This window comes from Panthera pardus, unplaced genomic scaffold, assembly GCF_024362965.1.
Source record: "Panthera pardus isolate Hobbes unplaced genomic scaffold, ASM2436296v1 HiC_scaffold_22, whole genome shotgun sequence".
Classification (NCBI taxonomy): Eukaryota; Metazoa; Chordata; class Mammalia; order Carnivora; family Felidae; genus Panthera; species Panthera pardus.
The window spans coordinates 54,726,439-54,741,628 of record NW_026526788.1 but is presented as its reverse complement, the minus strand read 5'-3'; the positions used below and the strand labels follow the sequence as shown (position 1 = coordinate 54,741,628).

The 15,190-nt window shown below is 39.9% G+C and overlaps 1 long non-coding RNA gene and 1 other non-coding gene across 2 annotated transcripts; one reads left to right on the top strand and one right to left on the bottom strand.

Moving 5' to 3' along the window:
- Positions 1–6,554: 6,554 nt before the first annotated feature.
- LOC109264701 (uncharacterized) lies at positions 6,555–8,663 on the bottom strand. Its single transcript, XR_002078837.2, has 2 exons — positions 8,419–8,663; positions 6,555–8,273 (listed from the first exon to the last, which is right to left on the bottom strand). It is a non-coding gene; the product is annotated as an uncharacterized LOC109264701 (long non-coding RNA).
- Positions 7,078–7,166, top strand: LOC128772607 (small nucleolar RNA SNORD88). The gene has a single exon (XR_008416780.1). It is a non-coding gene; the product is annotated as a small nucleolar RNA SNORD88 (small nucleolar RNA).
- Positions 8,664–15,190: the final 6,527 nt, after the last annotated feature.

The following is a 15,190-nucleotide window of genomic DNA, read 5'->3' as shown; positions in this document are numbered from 1 at the left end:
TCAGTTGAGTGTCCGACTTTGGTTCACATCATGATCTCACAGTTTGTGGGTTTGAGCCCATATCGAGCTTTGTGCTGACAGCATGAAAGCTGCTTCAGATTCTCTTTCTCCCTCTTTCTGCCCCTCTCCTGCTCATGCTCTCTCTCAGGAGTGAGTAAACATTAAAAAAAATTTTTTTAAAGACGGGGTACATTTTATATATCTTAACATAGAAAGAATTCCACAACACTGCCAAGTAAAACAGTCACATGTAAATGAAAGTAAATATAAAGTGATATTTCATATGTGTAAGATGCCTAGAAATAATATGGGAAGATACTAAACAAATTGTTAAGAAAGAGAAGCCTCCGGGGTGCCTGGGTGGCTCAGTCGGTTGAGCAACTGACTTCGGCTCAGGTCATGATCTCACGGTTCGTGGGTTTGAGCTCTGCATCAGGCTCTGTGCTGACAGCTTGGAGCCTGGAGCCTGCTTCGGATTCTGTGTGTGTGTGTGTCTCTCTCTCTCTCTGCCCCTCCCCCACTTGTGCTCTGTCTCTCTCTCTCTCTCTCTCTCTCAAAAATAAATAAAATGTGAAAAAAAAACTTTTTTAAAAAGAAAGAGAAGCCGCCTACTTCTTGCCATATATATATATGGCAATAATCATGTATGCATTGAGTCTTTTGGTTTCAAACAAACAAACAAACAAACTGGTCTGAAAAAGATAGATTTATTAGAAAAATATTAAGGTCTGATATCCTTTGTAATGAAAGGAAAACTTGAACACACAACTACTGAAAGGGCAGAAAGGATACTGGGTCTCAGAAACTCCCAGAAACAAAGATATAAAAATTTTCAGATCTCTTTCCATCGGTCTCTTACCCCAGCTTCTCCATGCATATCAGCTTCACTCTGTCTCACTGCTATCCTTCTGCTTCCCAAGTCTCCAGAGGGGGATGGTGGCGACACACTAGAGAAATCTGCTCTCTTTAGCTTCATCGAAGACTTCTTAGAACCATCTGTAGAGCACTTTCCTGTAGTTTGTCCTAGATGAAGGAGGAAGTAGTAATGGGGACAGTTTGTAAAAAAGCACATACATGACTTTTAGACCGGGGCTCTGAATTCTCTCGCCTCAACAGAATACATTTATAATAATGTAAATGATGTAAGATTCCAGCGTTGGACATACATGGTGAAAACTTTTACATTGTCATTAGGGTAACTGACTCTGTCTTCTAGAACACTCATGTCTTTATGTTCACATAATCTACAGGCAACAGCTTATCTTTAAGCATTGTTGAGAAGTCTTCCACAAACAATTTGGGAGCTGTATGTAACTCTGAATAGGGACTGGCAATAGTTGTAGTACTGCACCATTTCTCATAAACCTTGGTTGAATCTTAATCACAGTTATTTGGATCCTCAATATTTTTACAGAATATTTTTGCCCAGTCAGTCCCATAAAAATCCATAAGGTAATGTTTTAAAATTGTTAATATATTGGAGTAGACTACCTGCTGGTTTGTTTTATTTCAGTCTTAACAGAATAAAGGATTATTGCCTCTTCAAAGCGACTCAAATGTCCATCAACTGATGAACGGATAAACAATAACGGGTATAGCCATACAATGGAATATTATTTGGCCATGAAAAGAAATGAAGTACTGATGAAGTACTAATATATGCTACAAATAGAATAACCTTGAAAACATTATACAAAGTCAAAGAAGCCAGGCACAAAGGACCACATATTGTAGGATTCCATTGATATGAAAAGTCTAGAAGAGGTAAATCTGTAGAGAAACAAAGTTATTACTAGTTGCCTAGGTCTTGGGTGGGGGGGAAGAAATGGGAAATTCAAAGACAATAGCTAAATGGTGTGGGGTTTCTTTTCATGGCAATAAAAATGTTCTAAATTGATTTGGGTGCTAGATGCAGGATTCTGTGAAGATACTAAAAGCCAATTAATTGTACAGATTAAATGACTGAATTTTATAGCATGTGAATTATATATCAATAAGGCTGTTTTTTAAAAATGTATCCATACAAAATATATAAAGAATTTATAAAACTCAACACCCAAAAAACAAACCATCCAATTAAAAAATGGGCAGAAGACATGAACTGACATTTCTCCAAAGAAGATATCCAGATGGTCAACAGACATATGAAAAGAGGTTCATCATCACTTATCATTAGGGAAATGCAAATCAAAAATACAATGGGATATCAGCTCATACCTGTCAGAATGGCTGAAATCAACAACACAAGAACCAACAGGTGTTGGCAAGAGTGTGGAGAAAAAGGAACACTCATGTGCTGTTGGAATGGGAATGCAAACTGGTGCAGCCACTTTGGAAAACAGTATGGAGGCTCCCCAAAAAGTTAAAAATAGAAGTACCTTATGATCCAACAATCACCTTACTGCACTACTGGGTATTTACCCGAAGAATGTAAGAACACTAATTCAAAAGGATACATACATCCCTATTTTTATAGCAGCACTCTTTATAATAGCCAAGATATGGAAGCAGCCCAAGTGTCCACCAACTGATGAATGGAGAAGGAAGATAGATACACACACACACACACACACACACACACACACACACACAGAGTGAAATACTACTCAGCCATAAAAAAGAATGAAATCTTGACATCTGCAATGACACGAATAGAGACAGAGTATAATGCTAAGTAAAATAAGTCAGTCAGAGAAAGACAAATACCATATGATTTTACTCACATGTGGAATTTAGGAAACAAAACAAAAATGATCATGCTTGAGAGGGATGGTGGCAGAAGAGAGCGGCAAACCAAGAAACAGACTCTTAACTACAGAACAAACTGCTGGTTACCAGAAGGGAGGTTGGTGAAGGGGTGGGTGAAAGGTGAAAGGTATTAAGAGTACACTTATTTTGATGAGCACTGAGTAATATATTGAATTTTTGAATCACTATATTATACACCTGAAACTAATATAACACTGTATGTTACCTACCCTGGAATTGAAATTTAAAAATATAAAGAGTGCTTAAACAAAAAAACAAACAAACAAACAAAAAACATGTATCCATAGACAATAGGTAAAATTGGCAGGGTTGTATTTCAATAAAATTTTATTTATAAAAACACATGACTGGCCCATGGGCCATAGTTTGTTGATCTCTGTTCTGGAGTAATAAAATCTCATAACTTTTGGCTGGGTATTGACCCACTAGGAAAAAAAGTATTACTATTTCCAGCTTCTCTTGTAGAAGCTTGTGTTCAATTTTTGGGAACTGTCCTTAAATGGAAGAGGTGTGCCGTTCTTTGTAGGTCTCTATCCTTCCTGTTCACTAGAATGACTGGAGCTCTTGCAGCCATCTTGGACCAGGAAGTCACACACAGTGGGGCAATAAGGTCGGAGGAGCCTGAAATCCTCACCCCATGAATCACCATACTAATCCCAAGATAATTTCACCAGATTTCTTGAAAGAAAAAAATAAACTTGTCATATTAAAAACATAAAAGGGGCGCCTGGGTGGCGCAGTCGGTTAAGCGTCCGACTTCGGCCAGGTCACGATCTCGCGGTCTGTGAGTTCGAGCCCCGCGTCGGGCTCTGGGCTGATGGCTCGGAGCCTGGAGCCTGTTTCCGATTCTGTGTTTCCCTCTCTCTCTGCCCCTCCCCCGTTCATGCTCTGTCTCTCTCTGTCCCAAAAATAAATAAAAAAACGTTGAGAAAAAAAAAATAATGACTTTTATTTTGGTGCTTTCTATTACTCTGTGCTCATGGCTGAACCTAGGTCCAACTACTAAAGCCTTGAAGAGTTAAAAACTAGCTCTGCTTCCTAAAAGGATTTTAGGAATCCTTCCTAAAAAGGATTCCTCTGCTCTACAGGACAGGAAAAAAAAAAAAAAAAAAAAAGGCCCTGGAGGGGTTCAGCTTTACCTTGACATGATTAGAATAATGTCTGAAGAGCTCTAAAAAAGTGTTACAAACGAGCTCTAAATATAATATGCTTACTTTTGTTCTTGCGAAGACACAGGGCTACAGTCACAATAGCATATCTTCTCCATAAAGGTATGAGGCATGAAGCAGGCCTAATGTTTTCATGACCCTCCCCCAAAGTATCTCTGTGTTATAGAGTCACACTGGTATATACTGAATGTTTGTTCTCTTAAAATTCATATGTTGATGCCCTAACCCCAAATGTTGCTGTATTTGGAGATGAGGCCTCTGAAGACTTAAAGTTAAATAAGATAAGCGTGGGGCCCTGATCCTATAAATTAGTGTCTTTATAAAAAGAAACACCAAAAATACCTCCCATTCCCTCCCTTCTCACACAGGCACTGAGGAAAGGTCATGTGAGGACATAGCAAGAAGGTGGCCATCGGCAAGCTAGGAAGGGAGTTCTCACCAAAAACTGAATTGCCCAGAACCTTGACCTTGGACTTCCAGCCACTAGAACTGTGAGGAAATAGTTTTGTAGTATAAGCCGCCCCAGTCTGTGGTATTTTGTTATGGCAGCCTGAGCAGCCTATACACACTCCAAAGGGAAGGTGTGGAAAAGAAGGTTCTGCTTCAGCATCATTTTCCAGTTACCCTCTGACAATATCCACTTCAATACTGACAATCATAAGCTGGCTTCTCATATTCGGGACCTGCCTGAAATTTCAACTTACCTCTTACTCTTATGGGTGATTTGGAGGGTTCTGGAGGTTCCGTGCTGGGATGCCTTCTGACTGCAACTCCTGTGACATGCAGAATGACCAACCATCCTGAGTTGCCTGGGACCGAGGGATTCCTGAGACTCAGGACTTTTGGTACTAAAGCATGGAGAGTTCCAGGCAAACTTAGACAAGTTGGCCATCCTAGATGAGCAATGCATTCTATTTCCCCCATTCTGCTCCTTCTATAGCCCCAGACTTTCTGATAATCCCCACCACATAAACTCCCTCAGTTGGAGTCCCATTTCTCTTCTAGGAAGTCCTCTTGGGCAAGAGTCAAAAGAGCCCCAGGCCAGCTCTCTCATTCCCACATGTGGTACACATTTGGTGCACGAGAAACACTCGAACATCATTTGCCCTGACAAACTATGGGAGTGACAGCTGATCCCAACATAGCAACTCTTCTTTATTCCTCTGCCCAAACTTCTCACTGACCCATTTCTCCTACCTTAGGATTCTCAGATGTGAGTCAGGCACTACTGTACTTCTCAAAACCCAAGGGAGACATATCAAGTTCCCTAAGTAGTGCCTTTGGAGCCCCACTCGGTAGACTTGACGGGGAGTGAGGAAGCATAACAATGGCCCTCTCCAAAACTCCTCATGAAATCACCTCTTTTATAATATTCTAAGCCTTGAAATTGGTGACAATCTCCAATAATTGAAAAGCCAGTTTTTGGACTGTGGTTACCAAATACAGGGAGCAAAACTGACCAAGGGCCCCAGAGGCTACCCTCTGAAATCTTCTGCCACATTTGCACCAAAAAGCAAGCCTTCCATGGGCTGCTCCAGCCAGGGACTGAATGCAGCATAGATAATAAGAAAGACTCCTTCCTAGGAGGACTCCTCTGATGGCAGTTTTAGCTTGAGCATTCCCAACAGCCTTGCCAAATCTTCCTTAGACTGTTCAGCAGCCTGAGACACTTCCACCAACCTCGTCCGACCTCCTTCACAGAGTTTCAGACTTGCACCAGTCTGATGGCTCTCTCAGCCTTCTCTCCTTTCTCTTTCACAACTGTTTCCTCTAACAAATTCTTGTGCACTTAATCTCATCTTAACTGTTTCTCCGAGGGCCCAGACTAACATAAAGATATTTCCTTTGAGAGGCGCCTGCGTGGCTCATTCAGTTAAGCATCTGACTTCGGCTCAGGTCATGATCTCGTGGTTCGTGGGTTTGAGCCCTACATTGAGCTCTGTGCTGACAGCTCAGAGCCTGGAGCCTGCCTTGGATTCCGTGTCTCCCTCTCTCTCTCTGCCCTCCCCTACTCACACTCTGTCTCTTTCCCTCTCTCTCAAAAATAAACATTAAAATTTTTTTTAAAAAGATACTTCCTCTGAAAACATGCATCTTGTCAGGACCTCACCTGATGTTTCGTAGTTGTTGTATTACAGTGCTGCAGGCAACACTCCCACTCCAGTATCCAGTTATGCTACTAATTACAGGATGAACGAATGATATGGTAAGAGGGAACCCCAGGGGAATCTATGGCATTTTACTTTTTTTGTTGTTCAGAACACTCTAGGTTTTGTCAAAATATATGTCTAATTTGTAGGAGTATAATGCTGAAATTTTGGTAAGAATTATCATAGTGTGTGCTCAATGTGTGAGTGGGAACATTGTATATGCAAATCTATTTGAGTGGGCAACAGGTCTTGTGCCAAGACTTAGATAAAAGGTTGTTACATGCTAACTTGGAACTACAAAGCAACCTCAACCCCAATATCCCCCAATATCAGCATTTTCCTTTATTCCCCTACATTTTATATTTTCTTCCTCCCCAATCCCTTCTCATTCTTCTCTTCTATGTTTTCACTGTATTTCTGTGCCACTCCTTGAGAGGTCACTAAAAAGCAACAGTGGGAAGCAGAATACAGAAATAGAGAATGAAACCTTTATTTTGCACAGTCTAAACCTGATAAATAGCTTAAAGCTGTACCCCAAAGAAAGCAGAATAAAAATAGCTTTTTATACTTGTTCTCCAGAATTTCAAGTGCCCCAAATCCTTCTCTTTCTCTTAGAAGAAAAACTTTGATTGTAGGATATTTTTATACAAAGGTGTGTGAAAAACATCAATACCAAAACTGTATTTTGATAACATCCTGACAAAAACCAATGCTTTTCCTAACAGAATTCCTGTAATTTGTGTCAAGGACTGTCATTGGTCAAAATCTGGCAATATGCCTTTGTCTTCATTATTGCAAGCAATTAAAAACGATTTGCTGCGGTCAATTTGTTTATTTCCCTATATTAAAAAGATATTGTAGCAGATATAAAAAATAAAAAGAGAAGAAAAGAATTAAATGGCCACTCTTCAAATATTATCATTCTTAATTCTGATGTATTTGTTTAGTGCTTTTTTCTATACATAATTTATTTTTACAAAAATATTGCCTCGCTCCCATGATATCCAGCACTGGGCTCTGTCCTTCCATGAGGACACGGTGCCCCTGGGACCTTTGACACCCAGGGGTCTCAGAGTTCCCATTCTAAGGAGGTGTTGGGGTGTGTGTGGCTATTTCCCCACCTGGTGGCCTCTCTGTAAAAGAAAAAGAAAAACAAAACAAAACAAAACACAGCAAAAAGAAAAAAAGACCTCACTGGCTATTCACACTTCAGTATTTGAAAGCTGGTTATAGTTAATGTTGACATAAGATCAAAGTACTGGTTCTCAGTCATATTCTAAAGAAATGGAAACCAAGAGAAACAACTGATTTGGTGGAAAACCCAAAATAATAGCTGTCAGTCCTTTATCAAGACCGACTGGACGATGATGACAGGCCTCGAATGGTCTGAACAGTCTTGACTTTACAAGTGCCCGACAGGAGTTAAAATGTTTCCCAGCTCCAACAGTCAGTGCCCAATCCCCACAGTTAACCTGCGGTCGAGGTCAGCAAGAACCCTCCAATGTGCAGACTCAAGGGGTAGGAGACCAAGTGAGATCCCAGGGCACTGGGTTAGTTTAGGTGACCCGGCACACAGTTCGGTCTGTGTCCACCGCAAAGACCACGATGGCTTGGCACCATTCAGTGGGCAAATGTTGCCGAGCTGAAGGTGAACGCCCTTGCCGAAGCGACCTGCCAGGATGCAAGCACCAGAGATTGGGATTTTGCTAAACGTAGGCATTACGGAGATTTAAAAGGCTCCGCAGCCAAACTGAGGGGGTCAGACCAGCTCCAATACAAGCTGAATGACCTTAGACAATTCACTTGCCCTCTGCGACCCTTAATGTCTCCATAATGGAAAGCATAAAATTTCTTCCTCCTGGGCCTGGTGGGAAGAAAGGATTTAAATGGCACGGCAATGCTGATGTCGAGCACAACACAAGACACTTAAAACTTGATACAAGAACTCGTTAGTGAATAAGACCCAACCTTTCCTGTCACCGTCTCTACCGCACCCGCTTCCGGAGCCCCTTCACCTCAGCCGAACGAGAATCCCTCCGCGCTCGCGTCACTTCCGGGAGACTTTGGTCGGGGCTCCTCGACATACCCGGATGCAACTAACATGGCTGCCATCAGTGAAGGGCCGCAGTGGAGTTCGAGTCAAGAGCTGCCCAGAAAGCGCTCAGAGTTGGGCCTTCAAGGAGGCCTGTCAAAGGACAAAAGATGAGATTACTAAGCGGCAGGGTACTCCAAAAGACCTAAAAAATGTGCCTCCGCGCTTCCTGTTAACTTGCCGCCAAGTGTTTCTAAATGAGCCGCCCCTCTTGGCAGGGTGGGGCCTCGTTTCTTACCCAGGCTTACCGTGTGTGTCGGGTTTTGGTTTCTGTCTCTCCGCGGAGTCCTGGAGTTGGGCGGGCACCGCGGGGGCTAGCCCGGGAGGAAGGGGCGGGCCGGAGGCGAGGACGGAGAGAGGCGGGGCACGCTAGGAAATTGGGGGTGGCCGAGGTTTGGGGCGCCCCACTAAGTGCCCTCGAGCTGCCGTGCCCGTTGGAGTCTTGTTCCTGGTCTTTTGGCCCGACATGCACCTTGCCGTGGGGCTCTTAAATTTGGCCATCGGGCTGTTCCCTGCCGACCCAACCATACTCAGCTTTAGACTTTGACCCTCGAATAATATCCGGGATGTGATTGGTCTTTAAAAATCCCAAACCTAAGCAAACTAATAATGTTAGTTTTAAATTTCAGAATTAATAGGGAAACTTAACATGTTGAATATTGGGTTATTTTTCTTTTAAGGTTTAAAGTTGGATAACATATTAGAGCTTGTGAGATTTCTTAACAAAAGCATTCTTACACTAACGGGTACAAGAAAATAAAATAATATTTAAAATATTCAGAAAATTGTTGCACTTCGCTACTGCGTAGTTGTCATGATGAAACACAAAGACACCGGAATTGTACCTCGTGATAAGACTCTAATTGCGAGAGGCTTCTGCAAATACAATAATTCTAAATATAGATATATTCGTTTAGGTTAGTTCTCTCCAGTTTTGTCTCCGGGTGAAACCAGAACAAATGTGAGTTGATTGGTTAACATTTCCTAGTAATTAAAGTTACTTTTTAACTGCTTAACTGTATATCTGTTGCATTCAGAATCTCAGTTGAAACTATGTAATGAACTCACGATGTGAAATGTACATATAGAATGTAATAAACTCATGATGTGAAATATGCATATAGCATGTTATTTTTATAACAAAAATATAGAAACTAATATGTAAGGCGGGTTGACTCTATATAACACGGTGTGTTATCATTTAGATTTTCACTTAAACTCCCCAAATTAGAAGAGCTGACCAGAAAGACTTAAAAAAGAAATGTAGATATTTAACCATTCTCTAAACATGCCATTGTTTGAACAGAATACAAATGGCATTAGAAAGCACCTGGGATTTATTTTTACAATTATATACTATATGCAAGGCACTGAGTTGATAATGAATGGGAAAGTGCTTTACAACATATAAAGGAATATGTTGATCATGAACAGTACTCTCACTCTTCTGACCAAATCATGTCTTCCTAGGGTAGGTACATTTTAACCTCCAAAACTTGTGGTTCTTGTACAAGTATTAATATATATGGTTGTAATAATATTTTATAGAAAGCAAAAATAAATGAACTGTTTATGCATTTTGAATATTCTTTCCTTGTTTATATATATGTTGTTTCAGGTTGTGTTTATAAATGCATTCATATACATCAGAGTCCTTAGTAACTTGATAATCATAGTTGGTGTCAATTCTTATTTTTTGTATGGTTTTTTGCAGGTAAGTCTACTGGGTTCTTGGCATAGTACCATATGGACCTGGACAAAGCATTGTTAAGGTGGAAATTTTTATTAATCAGCTCAAATATTTGACCAGTCTATTTATTTTCAGTATTTTAGTTAAATAACTAGATGTGGGCTTGGTATAGTGAGCAATATTTGTAGGATAATTGGTCACTTTAAATTTCCTACCAAATGTGAAGTTTGATCTCAGATAGTTTTTGGCACTTACCGTATGCCAAACTCTGTTAAGTCCTATACGTACATTATCTTACTTAGTACAATGTCATGAATTAGGTCTGTTAAACTGTTTTTTACAGATGGAGAAACTGAGTCAGAGGATAAAGTTCCTTGCCCATGGTCCTAAAACTAGAACCATATTCTAGAGCCTTTCTCTGCATATATCTGAAGACTTTGGTAGAAGAATAAGAATAGAACTCAGAACCTGGACTCATACTACCTACCCTGCTTTGTAAATTAGTGCAAGTCATTTAACCTGTCTGAATTTCATTTTCCTCTCCTATAAGAAACGAACACTTTCAACTATTGTATTTAATTGAATCTTGCATCATCAAGAATCCTTAAGAATGCCTTCACCATTGTCTCCCATGTTGTCTTCCAAGCTTCTGACACCTGTTCCTTGAGTTTTGACACGCATGTGCAGGCAGTGACAGCTCTCCCTTGAGCACGGCCTGGTCTGACCACGTTGTAAGATGTGGCTGTTTTCACAGCATCAAAATGTAAAATAAGGTGCTTCTTGGAATTGGTAATATATACATAGTAGATGATCTCTGAGCTCCTTTCAACCCCAATTCTGTGACATCTCTGACAATCTAATACTTTACTGCTGGTTTATGTATTTTTTAATGTGAATGCTCCAAGGTAAAACAAGCTTCTTGGTAATGGAAAAGTGGGAACCATTCCTGTCTTTTTCATTTCTAAATCTTCACTTCCCAGAACAATGCCTGGCAGGTAGTAAATGCTCAGTAAATATTTGCTGAACAAATTAAGCAAACCTTCACATTATAAATACAGCTTTTTAAAAAATTGGGTTTGACCTGAATTTGACATAATATAGAGTGGTATTAACAGTGAAAAAATACTTTGCTAACATTTTTTGCATTCAGGAAAATACTCTTATAAATAACAGTGGTCATTGTTTGCAAACATCTTTTCTGTGCGTTGTTATTGATTGTCATCAAGTGTGTGGTACATTTTGTTCCTTGAAGAGGTATAGTAAAAATTGAAATGCTGGCATATAGACTTTTAAACAAGGAATCAAACTGGTTTTTGTTTTTGTTTTTTAGTTAGCAAAAGTATAGGAACATTGGTTAATATATAGAGATTTTTATTTTAACAAAAGTTGGGAAAATGTTATTTGATACCTTCATTAAATTTTGATGAGTATTCTGGAGGTGATTAACCATACCATCCTTCTAAATACACAAATAGTATTTAATGTGTCTGAGTTATGAATGCTAAAAATAAACTATAATTGAAAGACATTTTGAAACTGTGTGAACAGGCAGAAAAGTGTTCAAGTTTTGAGGTGGCTAAGTGTAAGATAATGTAACTGAAGAGATTATCCCAACTATATTTATAGTATGTCTGATGACGGCTGTACTTTCCGTTAGAACCACGAAGGAGACACAGGAATTATTATAGAGTTGTAGACAGTTCTCAGGAGATAATCAGCTAAGTGTTCTGCTGTGGCCAGAAAAACCAACAACATGTGAAATATCATCGGAAAAGGATTTGGGAAAATCAACCAAAAATATCATACCCTGAAAAAACACAACAGTCTCTCTAAAATGAGACACAGACAGTTATTTTATATTCATGATGGATAGATCTAGAATGTTCCAAATCTCTAATTCTATAGCTATAATGACTATAGCTACGGTTTTCCTCACATAATTCTGGAAAGTCAACATGCTTGCATACCCAACTTTTAAAGACTAAATACTTGGTAGTCGAATTTACATAGCTACTAAAATCTCTGCCACTAAAATGAAACCCTGTATCACATTATATTATTACTGAATGAACATTAACCACTACCTTCTCTGAATTTCCACTATCGGTCTGCTTTTCTCAGGGCACCTTTTCATAGAAAATGCAGTTTTTACTCATTTATGAGTTACCGCCTGTGCAGTAATGAGGAGGGAATAGTGTTCACTTAATTCATGGCAAAGGCTGTATAAATGTATATTTTCCTGAATCCCCAAACTCAAAGGAGAATAAGGCCAAGGGCTCACAGGACATTATGAGTTCAAATAAAATAATTAATTTTATGAGGTTTTTATGGAAATTTATGTATATCGATTAAATATTCCTGTACATTTTGAAGAACTGAAGGACGACTGATATTTATCACTGAATTTGGAGCAAATATGTTCTTTGAATTCAAACTCTAAAGGATGTTTTAAAGTACCTAATGGTAATGCTTTGTACCACCTCAAAATAATGTTTTTCTTTAAAATTTCTATTGTTTTCCCATCTTTAAGACAAAATCTTTTTGCTTCCCTCTAAATAAATCCTAGTAAGCCGCTTATCCCTTTCCTGGGCTGCCAACTAGGTTGACCTGCCAATTATGACTTCATGTGACTTCATCTAGAATAAAATCCTAGGATACATTTATTTTGTTTTGTATATTTTCTCCACATGTTTAGGAATTTATGTCAAATATATATGATTTAGAAAGTTTGACATTTGTATAAAATCTTAGTGAATCAAAATAATAAAATCAGGCACGGGACACTTGAAAGTAACCCAGAAACAAAATTTTAAAACCTTCTCAGGTTGCGCGCCTGGGTGGCTCAGTTGGTTGAGCATCCCACCTTGACTTCAGCTCAGGTCATGATCTCATGGTTCATGGGATCTAGCCCTGCACTGTTAGTGTAGAGCCTGCTTGGGATCTGCCCCTCCCCTGTTTGCACATGCACTCTCCCCCTCTCTCTTTCTCAAAATAAATAAACTAAAAAATAAATAAATAAAATATTCTCAGGTTATTTACCTATAGCAAAAGTGGATTTATAAGCGTCACATTTAACCTGTACAGCAAGTAAATTCCTTAAAAGTTTTTAGAAAAGGAATACAAATAAAATGTTGCTAATTCATTATCGGTTTTAGTTTGGTATATTGAAGGTAAAGAGTTTTACAAGTTCACAACCTTATTTTTTAGATCCTGATTTTTTCCCTTTGAGGTCTCAACCATGACTTCTTCTAATATAGGGTGCTCAGAAATGTTATCGTGCAAGTTGGTGAAGAAATATTACATCTCCTTTCTAATATTTATTAGAAAATCTTTTTCTTTTTTTAATCTCTACACCTGTTGCAAAGCTTGAACTCACCACCCTGAGACCAAGACTCAAGTGCTCCACCAACTGAGCCAGCCAGGTGCACCAGAAAATCATTCTTTATAATCAAAAGCTTAAGGCTTGATGACGCATTTTAATAGAAAATTCTTTTTATGCTCTGCCTCCCAATTTGGTGACCGTGAGAAGTCTCTTGTTTCACAAATGACATTTATGAATGCCTGCCCAGGGCTGAGAGACAGACATGAAAAGATCACTGTATCTTGCAACAACCCTGGAAGTATCTATATGAGAGTGACATTTAAACATGTAAGTGCAATGAAGGATGATCTGTACTGTGAGGAGAGTATGTACAGGGTAGAGAGAGACACGGGTGATCCTTCCTGAGGTCTAGAGCGTGCTAAGAGGGAGGAGAGTGGCTTCATAGAACTGTGATACCTTGGATAGCCAGGTTCCTTTGAGGAAGCACGCTAAACATTTGGGGGGCTGTGTTCCTCAACAGAGACAGTGTTAGGATAGGACAGTTTATCACTGGACTAGACTCTCCTAAGCAATGTTATTAGCATTCTTGGCTCTATCATCCTTTCCCACCAACTAGCCTCAGTCGGCATCACAAGGAGCAGTTGGCTTCCTCACTCCTGGGCTCTGATCTTCATGCATGTTCAACACAGTCCGACTGCACCACTTTCGGGCCCTTTTCTGTCCATGTGTTTCATCCTTATTCATTTCCTTTCATTCTCCGAAGACTTTGGTACCTGACTTGCAGTTTCTCTCCCTTCCCCAAGTCCCACCTTTATGCCAGGTTACATAAAATTCCATGTGGATAACCCAGCCAATATCCTGGCCTCTTGATTGCTTGACCTCCTCAAATTCAATGTCCTTACCTTTTCTATAAAGCTACCCACTCCCTGGACCTTGTCATCACTTATGTCAACTTCACCCTTAAAAGTTTAAAATAGGGGAACCTGGGTGGCTCCGTCGGCTGAGCATTTGACTCTTGATTTTGGCTCAGGTCATGATCTCACAGTTCCTGGAATCAAACCCCATGTCAAGCTCTGCACCAATAGCACAGAACCTGCTTGGGATTCTATCTCCCTCTTTCTCTGGCCCTTCCCTGATTGTGCTTTCTCTCTCTCTCTCTCTCTCTCTCAAAATAAACATTAAAAAAAAAAAAAAAAAAACTTAAACTCTTCTACTTTCTGCTAATTTCCTCTAACGGAATGATTTCAACTTCAAGAACTCCAGGCCCTTGACTGTGCTACTCTATCAGTTTCTTCTGCTTTTCACTTCTCATCATTTCAACCATGGCACTCTTGCAATCTTGTCTTTCTGTTAAACCTACTCAGCAAAACCCAGCCGTAGGTCAGAGATGATAATAGCTAACATATGCTGTGTGCTTCTTGTATTCCAGACAATTCTCCAAGTTTACCAGGATTGTCTCCTGTAATCTGCATAGCAGCCCTACGAGACAGGCATTGTTATCATTTCCATTTTGCTGATGAGGAAACTAAAGCAGTTTCTATCCTCTAAGTAGTGTCTTTAGAATATGAACCCAAGCAGTTTGCTCCTAGGAACCATGCTCTTCACGATCACTTTAGACTTCCTTCCAAACCGTCTCCTCTGCTTCTGTGTTTGGACTGCTGAACTGTTTTAGGGACAGAGTGGGTTTGGCTAGATGGAGAGTGTAGAAAGTACTCGTCTTAGCCCTTGGTTCAGTACCTACCCTCATGGTAAGTTTCAAGCCAAGGCAGGAAGCATAGAGGGAAGTAACAATGATGAGGTATCTAATGCCACCGGCTACTTCTGGATGTCTGTAGCCAAAGGGAGAGGAACACTACAGAGAGAATGTGCATCAGTCTGGGGGTTGGACATGACATATCCCCTCTGCTTGATGACCAGGTAACTACTGAACTTGAGAGACTGAACTTGGCTTTGTCTGCAATGGAGTAGACAGGAGAGAGTCCTCCGTCTGTTTTGGGG